The sequence below is a fragment of the Protopterus annectens genome, chromosome 10.part0 (assembly GCF_019279795.1).
Source record: "Protopterus annectens isolate FY-2018-M chromosome 10.part0, PAN1.0, whole genome shotgun sequence".
NCBI classification, from domain to species: domain Eukaryota; kingdom Metazoa; phylum Chordata; order Ceratodontiformes; family Protopteridae; genus Protopterus; species Protopterus annectens.
The window spans coordinates 547,344,290-547,359,137 of record NC_056744.1 but is presented as its reverse complement, the minus strand read 5'-3'; positions in this window follow the sequence as shown (position 1 = coordinate 547,359,137).

Here is a 14,848-nt window from a genome sequence, read left to right as displayed (position 1 = left end):
GAGCAACTATCCATCCCAACAGAGTATAACCTCCCTGACATCACACAGTAACAGGTGAGTGCTGCCCTCCCCAAAGTGTACATCACAGTATCAATGTGACCAGACGGTGTCCCAGCCTGCATCTTACACACGCATCATGACAGACGCAACCTTCACATTACATCACTATTCAATATCGAAGTTACCACAGGATATGTACCCAAGGAATGGCGTACAGCAAGAGTGGTCCCGCTCCACACAGTTGATGCCACAACGGACCACAGACAATATTGCCCTATAAGCCTAAGTAGCCTGTTCTGCAAAGCTATGGAGCGTATTGTCATGGGAATCATACACATAGACATCGGGAACCTACAGACACTGTGTCCTACACATTCAGCATTGTCGTGGGCAGATCTTGCCTCTTGATCCTATTTGTATTCTTTAAATGGCTAACAGGTCCATCGACATAGGGACGGCTGTCCACACAGCCTACCTGAACCCTGCAAAACCCTTCAACACAATAACCCACTGGGCCATTATGCATAGGCTCACCAGCGTCGATATGGACACATATCTCACATGATGGATTGATACCTGGATCAGGGATAGCACCCACATGGTCAGAATTGCAGGTGCCATGTCTGACTATACACCAGTTACACGTGGCATCCCACACGGCTCGGTCCTGGGACCTCTCTTGTTCAGTATATATTTGTCTGACGTACAGGCTACCACAGGGGGAATATGGCCGAACATGTTTGCACTTGACTGCAAACTGGGTGCCATGATCAACTCTCCAGCTGCCACATGCATACTCAAACAGGGTCTCACAGAGATGGATGACTGGTGCCTGAGCCATGGCCTACAGCTAAATGCCATTAGTTGCATAGTCATCCCCTTTGGGAATAACAACATGACCACACATTACCACATAAGTAGTACTCCATTACATACGGTAGGAGTTGTTAGGGGTTTGGGGACATGACTTGTTCGTACTGTCGCCTTTGACATTCACGTTGCCAAAGTGGTTGGACACACCTTCTATGTGGGCCACCTTATCCCATATGGTTTCACATCTAGATCGAGTGAGGTCATTGTGCCCCTATACTCATCACATCCATGCTTGGTTACAATGCCACATTTGGGGTGTACCTTACCCGACACCTGCAGCAACTGTAGTGGCCATGGAAGTTCCTCACCAAGCAGATCTAGGGACTCACACAGATGCCCTGCACAGTTCAGATGCAGTAACTCCAGCTCTACTCAGTTGCTTACCACCTACTCAGATATGATGTGTGCCTGTTGTTTACAGATATACCCAACCCAGAATTACTGGACATGCTCCACCTCAGGATATCCGACTCCCTTGGAGCTACACACTCCAGGGACATATACCTCAGCACAGATGTTAATAGGACATTGTGGTGGGACATATTCTTATCCCAGAGGTTCCACTCACTCCAGAATGTAATCCCAGTTTCACATAGGCAGAGCCACCCACTGACCACCTACTGGAGATATCTTGATGACTGTATGGGTGATCGTATGTTTACCCCAGGATATCTTCTGTGTCCCTGCTAGACAGAGGCACACTAGCCTAAATGTGCATGGGCTATCTTGTGTGACCTACTATTCACACACACACAGTGTAGTAATCTGACAGGGTTGCAAATGCCAAACACACTCTGGCTAGGCTTGTACATGCCCTAGGGCAGATAGCCTAGTATCAACCTCTGAACCTATGCTAATGTTCAAGATGCACAATGTTTATTGCTGATACTGTTTGCAGGTCTTTATCATGTTTGCTTTACCAGTTTCTATGAACAACTTCAGTATCTGCAGATCATATTTGATTATGACAGGGTTCCACTATATTATAGATGTGTCTGTTTTCATATGACTGTGTGCACAGGGCGGATTGCTGTATAGTGACAGGTTCCTGGGTTAACGCATGCAACTGCCAGATGTGCGTGGCCCACTGCTGTACTCAGACATGGCCTACGTGTGTGAGCATGCCCAGTTCTGCCATTCCGTGTTTTGTTGCCTGACATTTGTCTCATTTATTCAAGTGTGTGAGCATGCCCAGTGTGAGCTTTCAGTATGTTGCTATCTGAGGTCCACTACATTGGTTGATGTGTGCGAACATGACCGATATTAACATTTATACTGTGTGTGTTGGAAGTCAGGTTCTGTTCTCACTGCAGGACTCACCTTTGTGTCATAACTCAACAAGGATTATGCTGTGCCTGCAGGGTTTCCATGAAATACTTTGCATAGACTTATCAACATTCCTTCATACAGGTTGACCACAGCAATGCTGTCATGGTTTAGTGGTTCAGTACTTTGGCAATAGTGCACAGTATCCTGGGTTCGAGGCCCATCACTGCTTTATATTTTCATACTGAGCAGACCAGACTGCTTAAGGGCCTGTTAAGCAAATATGAGCATGTTGGCTTTTGTTCAGCTATGCCCTACTTAGACCAGGCTTGTCCAACATTGCTCAATATTCACCAACATTACTGGACATTGCCCAATATTACTGAACATTGACCACAGTTGTGCTAGTTGGTGTGTGCGATTTTGTTTGCATATACTACATGGTGGTAAATGCTGTTTAGCACTGCTTTATATTGCTTAACACATGGCAATCATGCCTTAGGTGGTGCTGCAGGGCTGCCTATGTTGGATGCACATACTACACTCCCTGTACATGTTTGAAAGCAGGTAGTGTCAACTTAGGCATCCCTTTTACTATATGTGTGAGTCGGAGAGAGGTATCATTTCCAGAGTTCCTACTGACCCAGTGTATGTGCTACGCATTGCCTCTTTGCCAAGGCCAAAGCATACTGGGCATGCCTCCTTCTGCCTACTGGGGCAGGCTCAGGTTGTTCCTCCTCCGAGTCACGCTCTGCCTGTGATGGCCTTGGCAATGGTGGGGGACTGTTTGGCCCAGGCCTATGCTGGTCCTGCTGCAGCTGTTTTTGCAGGATCATATTATGTAGCATAGCACATACCATGACAATTTGGGTACATGTAGTTGCTGATTACTGCAAGGCTCCACCAGATGTGTCCAGGCACCAGAACCATGACTTGAGCAGCCCAAACACACACTCTATTACATTCCGTGTTTGTGCGTGTGCCTCATTATGGCATTCCTGTTCAGGTGTGTGTGCTTTTCTGATGGGTGTCATCAGCCACGGCTCCAGTGCATAGCCAGCATCCCCCATTAGGTGACCATGTGGGATGTCCCCATTGGCAAATGTCAGGTACAGCTGCGTCAGATGCCAGATATGGGAATCATGGTAGCTTCCAGGGCAGCCTGCACACACATTCAGTATTATGCCCTGGGCATCACACACGACCTGGCAGTTGATGGAGGGGAAGCCCTTGCAGTTGAAGTAGACCTACCCCGCTCGCCGGCTGGTGCTTTGATGCATATGTGCATACAGTCTATTGCACCCACTACCTCAGGGTATTCCGCTATTTGCTGGAAGAGACGCATATTGCTGGCCAATACCTTACGGGAATTGGGGAAATATACATGATCACCGATATGTGCTGACATGGCATCCAGGAACTGGTGTAGTACCCTGGATGCTGATGCCTGTGATATCCCCATCATATCACCAGTTGGTCTCTGGAAGGTACCTGTTGCTAATATTCTTAGGCCAACACATACCTTGGTTTCCACTGGATGGGTTCCCCTCTGTTGGTTCTGTGTGTGAGGTGTGACCTGCACAGCTCAACAATTTGCTGCAGGAGGTCTCTGTCCACTCTATAGCACTCCACTATCTCCTGCTCATGTAGCCCCTGGTAGGTTACCCTGGGCCTGTACTCTCTTCTCTGTCTCCTCACTGTGGGTTGTCCAGCAGCATTTCCACTGTCACCACCCTCAGCATGTTGCATATGTCACCTTATAACAGCAATGGCAGCCCTTAACATTTCTTTGTCTCAGTAAAGCTTTTTCAGTTTTCACTTCTATTAGCTTACTGCAGTGTCTGTTGTGAGAAACATACTGAACTGTTGTTTGCAGAATTTTAAGTGCTAGGCTGGGCTGGGCTAGTGTACTGCCTGTGTAATTGCCTGATTTTTATTGTTTTCACCTGCTAGCTCTGCTAGTACTCTCTGGTAGCTTTCTACTATTTGTTGTGCTTCCTTTTTCCTTTCTGTTTCCTTGGGGAGGGGGGGGACACCTTGCAGACAAGCGCAAACACGCGCACAGCAGCTAACACGGGCGCACACATGCTTACACAGACTAAAACTTGCTTATTCGGGTTAACACATGTGCTCACCAGCGCAAACGCGCTTACAACTCTTTAAACAGCCTTATACATGCTTACTCCGACTTAAACGCACGCACTCATGCTTACACACGCGCACTCTGTCTTACTTGGGTTTACACGCGCCACACGCATGCATACCCGTTCAGCAAGAAACTTTGGTGTTATCCACGGCATACACCTTCCATTTCTTGGCTTTTCCTAGCCTACCTGTTGACACACCTCTTTCCATGATGTATAAATGACAGCTGACACATGCCACTCTGCTCCAATGAGCTTCATTTCTTTCATACATACCCCCCTCGTGATGTCACCTATCTTCTACTCTGTTACTCCCCATATCCTACTCCTACACTCCACTGACTGTGCTCATTTGCTATGTAAACTTGCAATTCACTATCCTAACACTCATTTACATAGGATTGCCTACTGATGCTTGGTTACATCTCTTAGACTGAGCTTCCCCCCTTAGCAACCTCTACTCAGTGGCCATGTTGTCTTCAGTCTGCCATTCCCTTGCATTGTACATTAACAATTTCAATAAAATCCACATTTGTGGGTTTTAATTTTTAGTATTCTGGGTTTTAGAGCAGAGCCTGTTTGCGTGGCACTGCGCTACGCTTAAACATCGGAAATTGGCAAAAAAAAATTATTTTTATTTTCATATTGCATCAGGAAACATTTCCAATGGCTGTATATTTGGCCATTGGCATGCTTCCTGCACTGGATGCAACCTTTAGTTGGAGCTGTCACGGCTCTGTTTTGCTATTTGCAGAATGGTACTCAGTTGTCAACTGAGTACATTTCTGCAAATAACACTTCTCTTACTCGTACAGGTTCGGGTTTCCAGAATCGCAAATCTACCTCATTTGTATGCCTTTCGCCTGCAATTGAGGTAATTTGCATATCCCAGCCCTGTCCGTGTAAGAGCCATTTTAGGAGCTCTCTTACACGCCCCTGCAGGCTGTTCCTGGATCGCTCGTCGGACATGATGACTGCATGGAGTCTTACTCTACTCTAAGACTCTGTGCAAGCCTTCGTGAATCTGGCCCATCATCTTTTAAATGCTTCATAATTCTTTAAGTCCAATTTCTTTATATATGTTTGAAGAAATATACATTTTTCTAAAACATGCAAACAGTACAGCATAAAAAACAAAGTAAGATACAAAGTCTTTTAGGTCTGGTAGGACAGCAAATGGCTTGTTGCAGTTGGAACCAAGACTAAACAGAGTCCAGAATTTGTTAGATACAGAAAGACAAATTGATGTTAAACAGGTCAAGGTCAAGTGTAGATGGGTGGGTCTGAAATGAAGTAACTCATATTGGATCTTTGTCCATAAACTTTCAGTGTTTAAGAACTGTGAAACCTAGCTGATAGATGGGCCTAGACATCCAGTGATTCAAGAATTTTCTAGCAGATTTCAAAGCTGACTAAGAACAAGCCTGTTTCCAAAACATGCACAGGATGGTGGCTGACCATGCTAGGTGAGCAACAGGGAAAAGCCTCCTTGGGTTTCATCAAAACTTTCAGAATGCATGGCAACAACTTATTTTTGGGGAATGTTGCCAAAGTCATTACTTCCAACATGGATAATAAGCAAGCTGATATGGTCCAACTAGCACTGAAATGTGTCCAAAACCCTGAGCATATCTTCCACTGACAATCCCAGAAAACCTTTCCAGACTGCCTCAAAAAGCGAGGGATCCAGACACAAGTTGACACCGTTACGGCACATTTTAACCCTACTAGAAATTTAAAGAACAAAGGAATTACTCAATATCATAATCCTTTTAGTAACTGCAAAATAAATAAAATTACAAGCAAACAGACTGGGAAGTACCTTACAGAACTTGAAAAGATAGATGACACCCATTGCCCCAATCTCTTAATAAATTGAATGGAGTGTGAAATTAGAGGCTGGGCCAAAGCAAAAAGAATGGGACATGAAACCCTAGGAAGGGACCCCCTGACAACAAAAAGGAACACCTAGGGCACAGTCTAAATCCTGGGGAGTGATGATGGCCCACCCCTCAGAGAGAGAAAAAGATGGGATCCCAGGGACCAGATATGGAAAAAACAGCAAGGATGGATTTTAACCAAAAAAGATAGCAAAGATCTTTGAAAGGGGAACTAAGCAAGGTTACTTCTTGGTCCTTACTAAGGGTCACAGGATCATTGGAGGTTACTAGGCTAATGGCCCTAGAGCCATTACAAGTCTAGACCTGTTGTACCCATATTCCCTAACTGACCATGTTAGATGGTCTATATTTGCAATGTGAGTTGATAATCAACACCAACTGCCCCTGTCCATGAGGGACATAGATGTCACTCCCAGAGAGAATTTATGGTCTTTCATCCAATTGTCCAAGTTTTACTTAAATAGTGTCACTGAGGAACTTTCAAGTGAATTGGGAGTTTATTCCAGATGACTGACAATCTCTGGGAGACATATCTGTCACTCCAACATATTCTGTTGGGTCTAGGACTATTCACTGAAAGCACATTTCACTGAAACTCAAATGACTGTGCACAATTCATTGAAAGCTCAATTCACTGAAAACACAATTCACTGAAAGTTATATATGGCCTTTTCCCCACTGTAGTGCAACCCTGGAGTTAGAATATATAGTAAGGGGTGGGGTGGGAGGCACCACCTCCCAGCTATTTTAAATATTTTGAACTATACACAAGGATACTTGCAATTTCAATAAATTACTCTTTTCTAAACTTAATTTATATCCAAACTATGTGGGGGGCTATGCCCCCCACACCCCCCATGTGGTTTTCAGTGATTTGTGCACATTCATTTGAGTTTCAGTGAAATGTGCTTTCAGTGAATAGTCCTAGACCCATTCTGTTAATGTCACAGGCTAGGTTCAGTTCCCTGGAGTGAGTGAATCTTGTCCAATTTGGGTTGCAGATGTGTAGCATTCCCATTATGGCAGGGTCAGAGGCTGCTATGTAGGCCAGGCACAAGTCGCCTCTCAGCAGCCTATAAGTTACAGAGTACAGTGACGCATGTCCACTTCCACCTACAGCCAGTTTAGACTGAACAATCCATCTAGTGGATGCCTTTGGAATGAGGGAGCCCACACAGAAATCCAATGTGAACATAGGGAGGTCATACAGACTCTACACAGAAGCCACCCCAGCTAAGAATTGAACCAAAAAACTCTTGCTCTGTGAAATATCAGCACTACCTGCTGTGCCACTGTGCTGCCCCGCCATTATGCCAGCATATATTACTTGATCTGGCACTTACGACAGTAGTTAATAAATCTGCATTCTGTGCTAACAAATTTGCACAGTATAAAAGAGATTTTATAACATTTCTATGCTTTTCATAACACTGCTATGCCTGCATTTTACTAAAATAAATAAAAAATAATAATAATGTTTGTATACACATCAAAGAAAAGGTGGCTACAGACATTTATACTACAATCAAAAATCATATTCTTTATGAGCATTTCTGATGCCTGTATAATACTTATTCAGGAAAAATTAGATGGCTCTCCATTGGTGTCTACTGCAAAAATCTATTGAGTATCAATATGAACTTATTATTGAATGCAACCAAATATTTAAATAGTTTGAGGCTTACAAAAGACTGTTCATCTTTCACAGACAAAATTTGGTTTAAAGTCCTTGTTTTAAATGGCATCTCAAATTCTAGGAAGCCAGTTATATGCCATAGATATACATCTCTGTATTGAACAGTTCATCAGTCACATTCAGTGGTCTTATACCAAACGAGTTAGCATGTTAGCTGAGAGAACACTTTCTTCCAGCTACACTGGCTTTATGGACTTTACCCATAAAAATAACCATCTTCGGAAAGGCAGTTTATTTTGAATATCATGACAGAAAGCAAATTTTCTGAACACATTTTTAACATATAAACAAATACTAAGAACCACATTAGGTATGCCTCAATATTTCACAAATGTTGAAGGGTGAATGGTCTATTGTGTTTAATTCATCACTTGAAAAATATCAGTGACTCACTAAGTGAAAGTGAGACAGCTTACAGAATTGAATTTCCTGATGTAGGATTCAATGAAAACAATTTATCAAACTGCCTTACTTCCAGTGACCTTAGCTTTCTACTTTCAGGCTGCTGTTGGTAACAAATTGTCAGTTTTCCCAAGGTACATTGATCTTAAAGATGAGAAGTATAGCTATCGAGGTGTGTGGGAAGCAGAGTTTCAGCTATGTTTTTTCTCTTATTTTCCCTTCTGTATTTTCAGATACCTGTGCTTTTTTGTGATATACTAGAAATTAATACCACTTACATGAACATTCCAAATTCATGCATTGCATAACTTATTTCCCTCTTCTTTTAGTACTTTTGATGGTTAATGGTTAAGGTATTTGCCTTACAAACACAAGGTGCAGGGTTTGAGTCTCCCAAGGGATAATTGGCTAAGCTTGAAAGGGCAGTTAGCTTAGTACTAACTTATGAACACTCTCATACAGCAGTGTGGCTACATTTACAACAATATTATAAACAAATAATTTATTTTCCATTGTATACATATTTTATTATTTTTAACATTAATATATATGTGCTTTGTACATGTTTTTGAATCAGTAAACTTTATGAACACAAAAAAATACATGAAAAGAGAGTTTTAAGGGTACTGGTAAGAAAATACTCCCATGAGTACTGAAAATACACCAACACTGTATGTTTTATCCCACGAGTACTGACAGTTTGACAACAAAGATGAAAGACACACCACAATAACGCAAAAATGTCACTCTTATTTGATTCATTTCACCTACCAAGAAACTTCTAATACATCTGCTACTGAAGCAGAGACGTGAGCACTATTTTACACTGCTCATTTCAGCATATGATGGTTAGTACTACGGTCAGTGTCACTCCTGAGGAATACCAGCTTTGGCCATCAGGTCAGAAATTAGTCCAATAATGGAATGTAACCCTTGCTTGCAAAGAACACTTTTAAGTTTTGCTTATTATTCACAATATGAATTTTGATTGGCCTTTCAATGGTAGAAAATCAATGTTATCCCTTTTAATGATTTCAGAATAGCCAAGATAAGCAAAACAGAGAGAGGAGTCAAAGCAGACAGAAGTTTGTTTACTCCAATGCAATGATATACCTCGAAGGGATCCTCTGAGTTACTCTAAATATCATTTAATGAGTACAATTACATGTATAACCAATAGAGTAAAATTGATAAAGTCACCTAAGAGTTCAGTGACACCCAAACACCAGATGCCTCATTCTCTAATAATTTATGTTTTGTGATTCAAAAACACTACCTTAAAAAAACCTTTGACATTAATTGGTTAGAATGGTCAGCAAACTGCGCACAGCCACTGGATGGCACAATGAAGCTGTCTCTCACTTACTGACAAACTGTATCAGGCACAGAAAGATTAAACAGATGCCAGGATAGAGGTGGGAGTACCAGACGTTCAGTGAACACCCAGGTATGTCAGAATATATAAAAAAATAAAGAAAATAAATATTGGATGCCAATATCAACTATAGCTGAAAAGGGCATCTGCAAGAGTTTTATGAGCCTAAAATGTATAGTTGTGCCATATGTTATAGCATGTAAAACTCATCTACCAGACTGCCTGCTATATGGATCAGCATTTCTAAAATTTTTTTGTAGCGTTAGTACCCACTACTGATGACTGAGCAGAGAACTGCTTGCACTATGTTATTCACGCCTCTGCTTTGTGTCATATTTCCTTGTAAGCCAAAATTGCCTTTTAAAGGTTAATATACACCTTTATGAATTGTATCCCATTCTTTATGATTTCACAAATTGGTTTATATTCAGAACTTTGGTTCCACAAGTACCCCAGGTTCTTTCTCCTAAGTTATAAAGAAGGAGCTGGAAGCATATAATATGGGATTTGGTATTAAGAAAATATTATTAATAATTTATACATGTATTGCACATAGAACAGCCGTACCCTAGATGGAGTTCTCTAATAATATAACAGACAAAGGGTCTCTTGGAAGTGAAAGTGAGGGGATGGAGTCTATAGAGATTAAATTTAGCTACAGTTTTTGAAAGTATTAACCTCTAAATATGCTTACATGTTTTTTAATTTAAGTATTCAGTGTCTGCTTTGTCCTATTCAGTTTTGCAAAAACATAAATAAATAAGCAACAGAAACATGATTACAGTCATAGATTAGAATGATTTATAACACATTAAACAGCCTTTCATAGCACTTCTACCCATATATGCATACATTTATTTCTATATATCTATGTCTGTGTCAATATATGTCTATATCTATCTATGCCTGTCCTTATCTGTGCAAGTAAGCCCTTTCCAGTTGTAATCAACACTGGTGGCCCATGCATCCTTTTTGGCACAGATACCCCCATCATTCATTCTCCCACATTCAAATGCACACACACACACATGCACACACACACACACACACACACACACACACACACACACACACACACACACACACACACACACACACACACACACACACACACACACACACACACAAATTCAGACATTTATGTACACACCCAGAGACACATAGAAACACACACACATACATTCAGACAGATATGCACACACCCAGAGACACACATACATTCAGACAGTCATGCACACACCCAGACACAGACACACACACACAGACACACACACACACACACACACACACACACACACACACACACACACACACACAGACATAGAAATTTAGACATTTATGCACACACCCAGAGACACACACAAATGCACACACACACACACACACACACACACACACACACACACACACACACACACACACACACACACATACACACACACACATACATTCAGACGGTTATGCACACACCCAGAGACACACACATACATTCAGACAGTCATACACACACACACACACACACACACACACACACACACACACACACACACACACACATGCAAAAAAACACACACAGACACACACACACACACACACACACACACACACACACACACACACACACACACACACACACACACACACACACACACACACACACACACACATATTCAGACATTCATACACACACAAACACACACGCATACACATAATCCGCCAACACATGAGATACATACCCCCTCTCACCTGATCGCAGTCACATACATACTCAGTCATTCACACAATCACACAGACACTGACACATAGAAGAACATACACACATTCACTCAGGTTCTAGTTCTCTCTCACTTTCTTTCTTTCCCTCTCTTTCTCTCTCCCCCTCTACAACTGGTACAGTAGGTAAAGCTCAATGCACTAAAAAGAGTTAGGATCAGAGCTCTCTGATAATAGCTGAGTTGCTGTATGTTCTCATCATGGATGTCAAAATTCTCCTGTCAAGTTTTGCTTTGATCCACTTTCAAGGTGAATTCTTGACATTCATTTCATGAGCATATAATAGCATAATTTTGATCTGCAACCCAATCATAATCCTTTGTAGCAGATTATAGTACATTTGTAGATCTTTTCCTTTATGTTTTACATTCATGATAAAATACATTAATTTAAGCATCACTTTCTTTTGAAAAAGTAGCTTACTAGAGAGGAATTTGTAGTCCTCGGTCTACTGCTGATCACCTCACTTTCATTCTGTATATTACCCTGCTCTAGTTCATATCCCAGTACTTATTTATTTATTTATGTATTTATTTATTTGACATTTGTTTACTGGACAAGCCCAACTGTGCCAGAATGTACCCATTTTCAGCAGAGGCCAGGAGAGAAAAGCTCCACAATCATAATCTTTCAAAAAATCAAGTACAGATGTTTTAAATCACCAGGTATCATCTTACACTAAAAAACATCAATTACAGATATCTTAAATCACAAAGTATCATGTTGTATTATAAAACATAAGAGTAAAGAATTGCTGTAATGAGAAAAACATAGAACATATGTTTCACAGTAGAGTGGAATGAAAAATATAACATATGAGTTTGATAAAATATGTGAGGAAAACTGACTAATCTGTGTAACAAATAATATGACTATCATGTGATAAATGAGACCTGAGACAATTCTAATGAGATATTTAAAGAAATATTAGAGATTGCATGATTGGAGACAGTGAGGTGAATTTGAGTGATGTCTTAGTATTAGAGATGGTGTTCACATTGTGGTTATAGAAGGAAGTAAGGATGGAGAGAAATGGGGATTATAAGAAGGGTGCATGGTAGGGTGCCTTCAGGTAGCTTAGCTAAGTAAGAAGGAAAGAGGTACAGGAATGGTCTGTAGAGATAAATTAAATAAGGTCAGGTAGTGGGGAAAATAAAAATGACCGGAGTAGGAGGCTGCAGAGGGTTGTGAAGTATGATCTAGGCTGAAGGGGTGAGTGAAGTATAATGAACAGGTTAAGCCAGGACTGGCACAGGAGCAGGTCCAAGATTCTGTAAGGTATTATTTTAAGGAGCATTTAAAGGTGGGTAGGTTTCTGGTGGTTAGAGGTAAGGAGTTCCTTTGTTTTGGTACTCAATATGAGAACAGCCTTTGTCCAGAGGATTTACTTGGTTTATTTAGAGTGAGAAGTTGTCTGTCTTCTGATCTGACAGCTCATTTTGGAAAACACATGTTGATTAAAGGGGTAATAGCTGTGCAGGCTAGTGGTTTGTCTACGATTTTATGTGTTCTTATTAGCTAAATGTAGTAGAGGTGGAGGGAGAGTTCCAGCCCACTAAGGGTATGCAGAGCTTTACGGTGGTGGGTAAAGGAGGATGAATTAGTAGCAAACTTGGCAACTTTTTTGCAACAGTTTTCAAGTTTGTTTTTATGGAAGATTGTCAATTGGTTAGAATTGGTGCTCCATAGAGTAGGGAGGGTAGAAGGTAGGTTTTGACTAGAGTAATTTTTGTGGGTGTGCTCAGAAAATGTTTGTTTCTGTATAGCATGCCTAGTTTTTGATGAGTTTTCTTGATATTGCTTTGGATGCGGAGGTCAAATTTATGATTATCATCTATTATGACTCCTAATAGTTTGGTATGATGGACTGATTCAGTTTCAGTGCCATTTGATGAAAAAACTTTGAAAGTTGCTTTGTTAGGAGTGTGAGTTTTGGTGTAATGAAGAGGAATTTCTTTTTGGGAGGGTTGAGTAGGAGATGTACTCTTGTAAGCCAGGTTTCAGTGTAGATGGCAGCTTGTTGATTGATTTACTGGAGGTGAATTAAGGTGTTTGAAAAGTAGATGATGGTATACTCATCTGCATATTGAATCAAGGTGCTTTCAAAAGAAGATGAATGTAGGTTATTGATAAAAATATTGAATGGTAGAAGGCCAAGGATGGATCTTTGTGGGATTGCTGTGGAACTGGGAAGATATGCAGAGATGGATACTTGCTATTTTACAACTTCTTGCCTCTCGGTAAGGTAGCTAGAGAACCATTGAATAGATACAGATGACAGACCCAGGGTGTAAAGTTGATTTAGGAGTTTACTGTGAGAGACCATGTCAAAAGCTTTTAATATATATAAAAATACTGCAGATACAGGATTGCTAGAGTTGTGAGCTTTATTGACAGTATTTGTAAATGATAGTAAGGCAGTGGAGATGTTATGGTCTGGCCGAAATTCATGTTACGTATTGACTGCCATAAATAAAAAACTTGTGGAGATTAAAGTGCTTCACAGAGGGATGTATGCCCACAATGTGTGTTTCTGTTGCAACATCATCGGTGTTGATGATTGCTTAAAATATGTTTTTAGCAAGGGGTGGAGGGGTGATCCTCTGCTACTTGCTGAAGTACAGGCTTTGCTCCAGTTCCCTTGTACGTAAATATGCTACTACTTTGCATAGCTGCTGTGCCTCATGTACTGCGTGGCCACTGCCCCAACTTCCTAATACATCAATATGCCATTTACCATGTGCCACCAGTTCAATGAAATGTAAAATAGTTGTCTCAGAGATAGTATATTTAGAGACTAATGATGTGGGGACAGAAACACACAATGGAGGCATGCACCCCTCTGCTAAAATCTTTAACCCCCATAGGGTTTTTATTCATGGCAGTCAATTTGGGTAGTGGGGCAATGTATTGGCAAACTGGGTGTCCAGTAGTTGTGCATTGGGATATAAACAAAAAAACGGTTTTGCCTGAGGCCTAGGTCTTGGCTAAAAAAAGGTCTTTGGACAAGCCCACCAGAAATAAACAGTGGGAATCTGTGTAATATCTCACTGCTTCCTTAATTCCTCCACTATGTTTATGCTGAGTGTCTGCATCAAGTTTTAGGCATGTAATACGCTCTCAGTTCTGTCATCATATCTGTAAACTACATGTGCACAGCTTTATAGGTTCATAGGTTCATAGGTTCGTACTAGGCTATCTGCCCTAGGGCATTTATAAGCCTAGCCAGAGTGTATGTGGCTTACACCACCCCTTAGGATGAGAATACTACGCCCTTTTAGGGTTTAGTTTACTATGCCTCTGTCTAGTAGTGACAAAGAGATGACCCCCGGGGTAAACCTACGATCTCCCATCCACTCGTCGAGATTTCTCTTGAATAGAGTCAGTGAGGGGCTCTGCCTAACATGGACTGGGATTC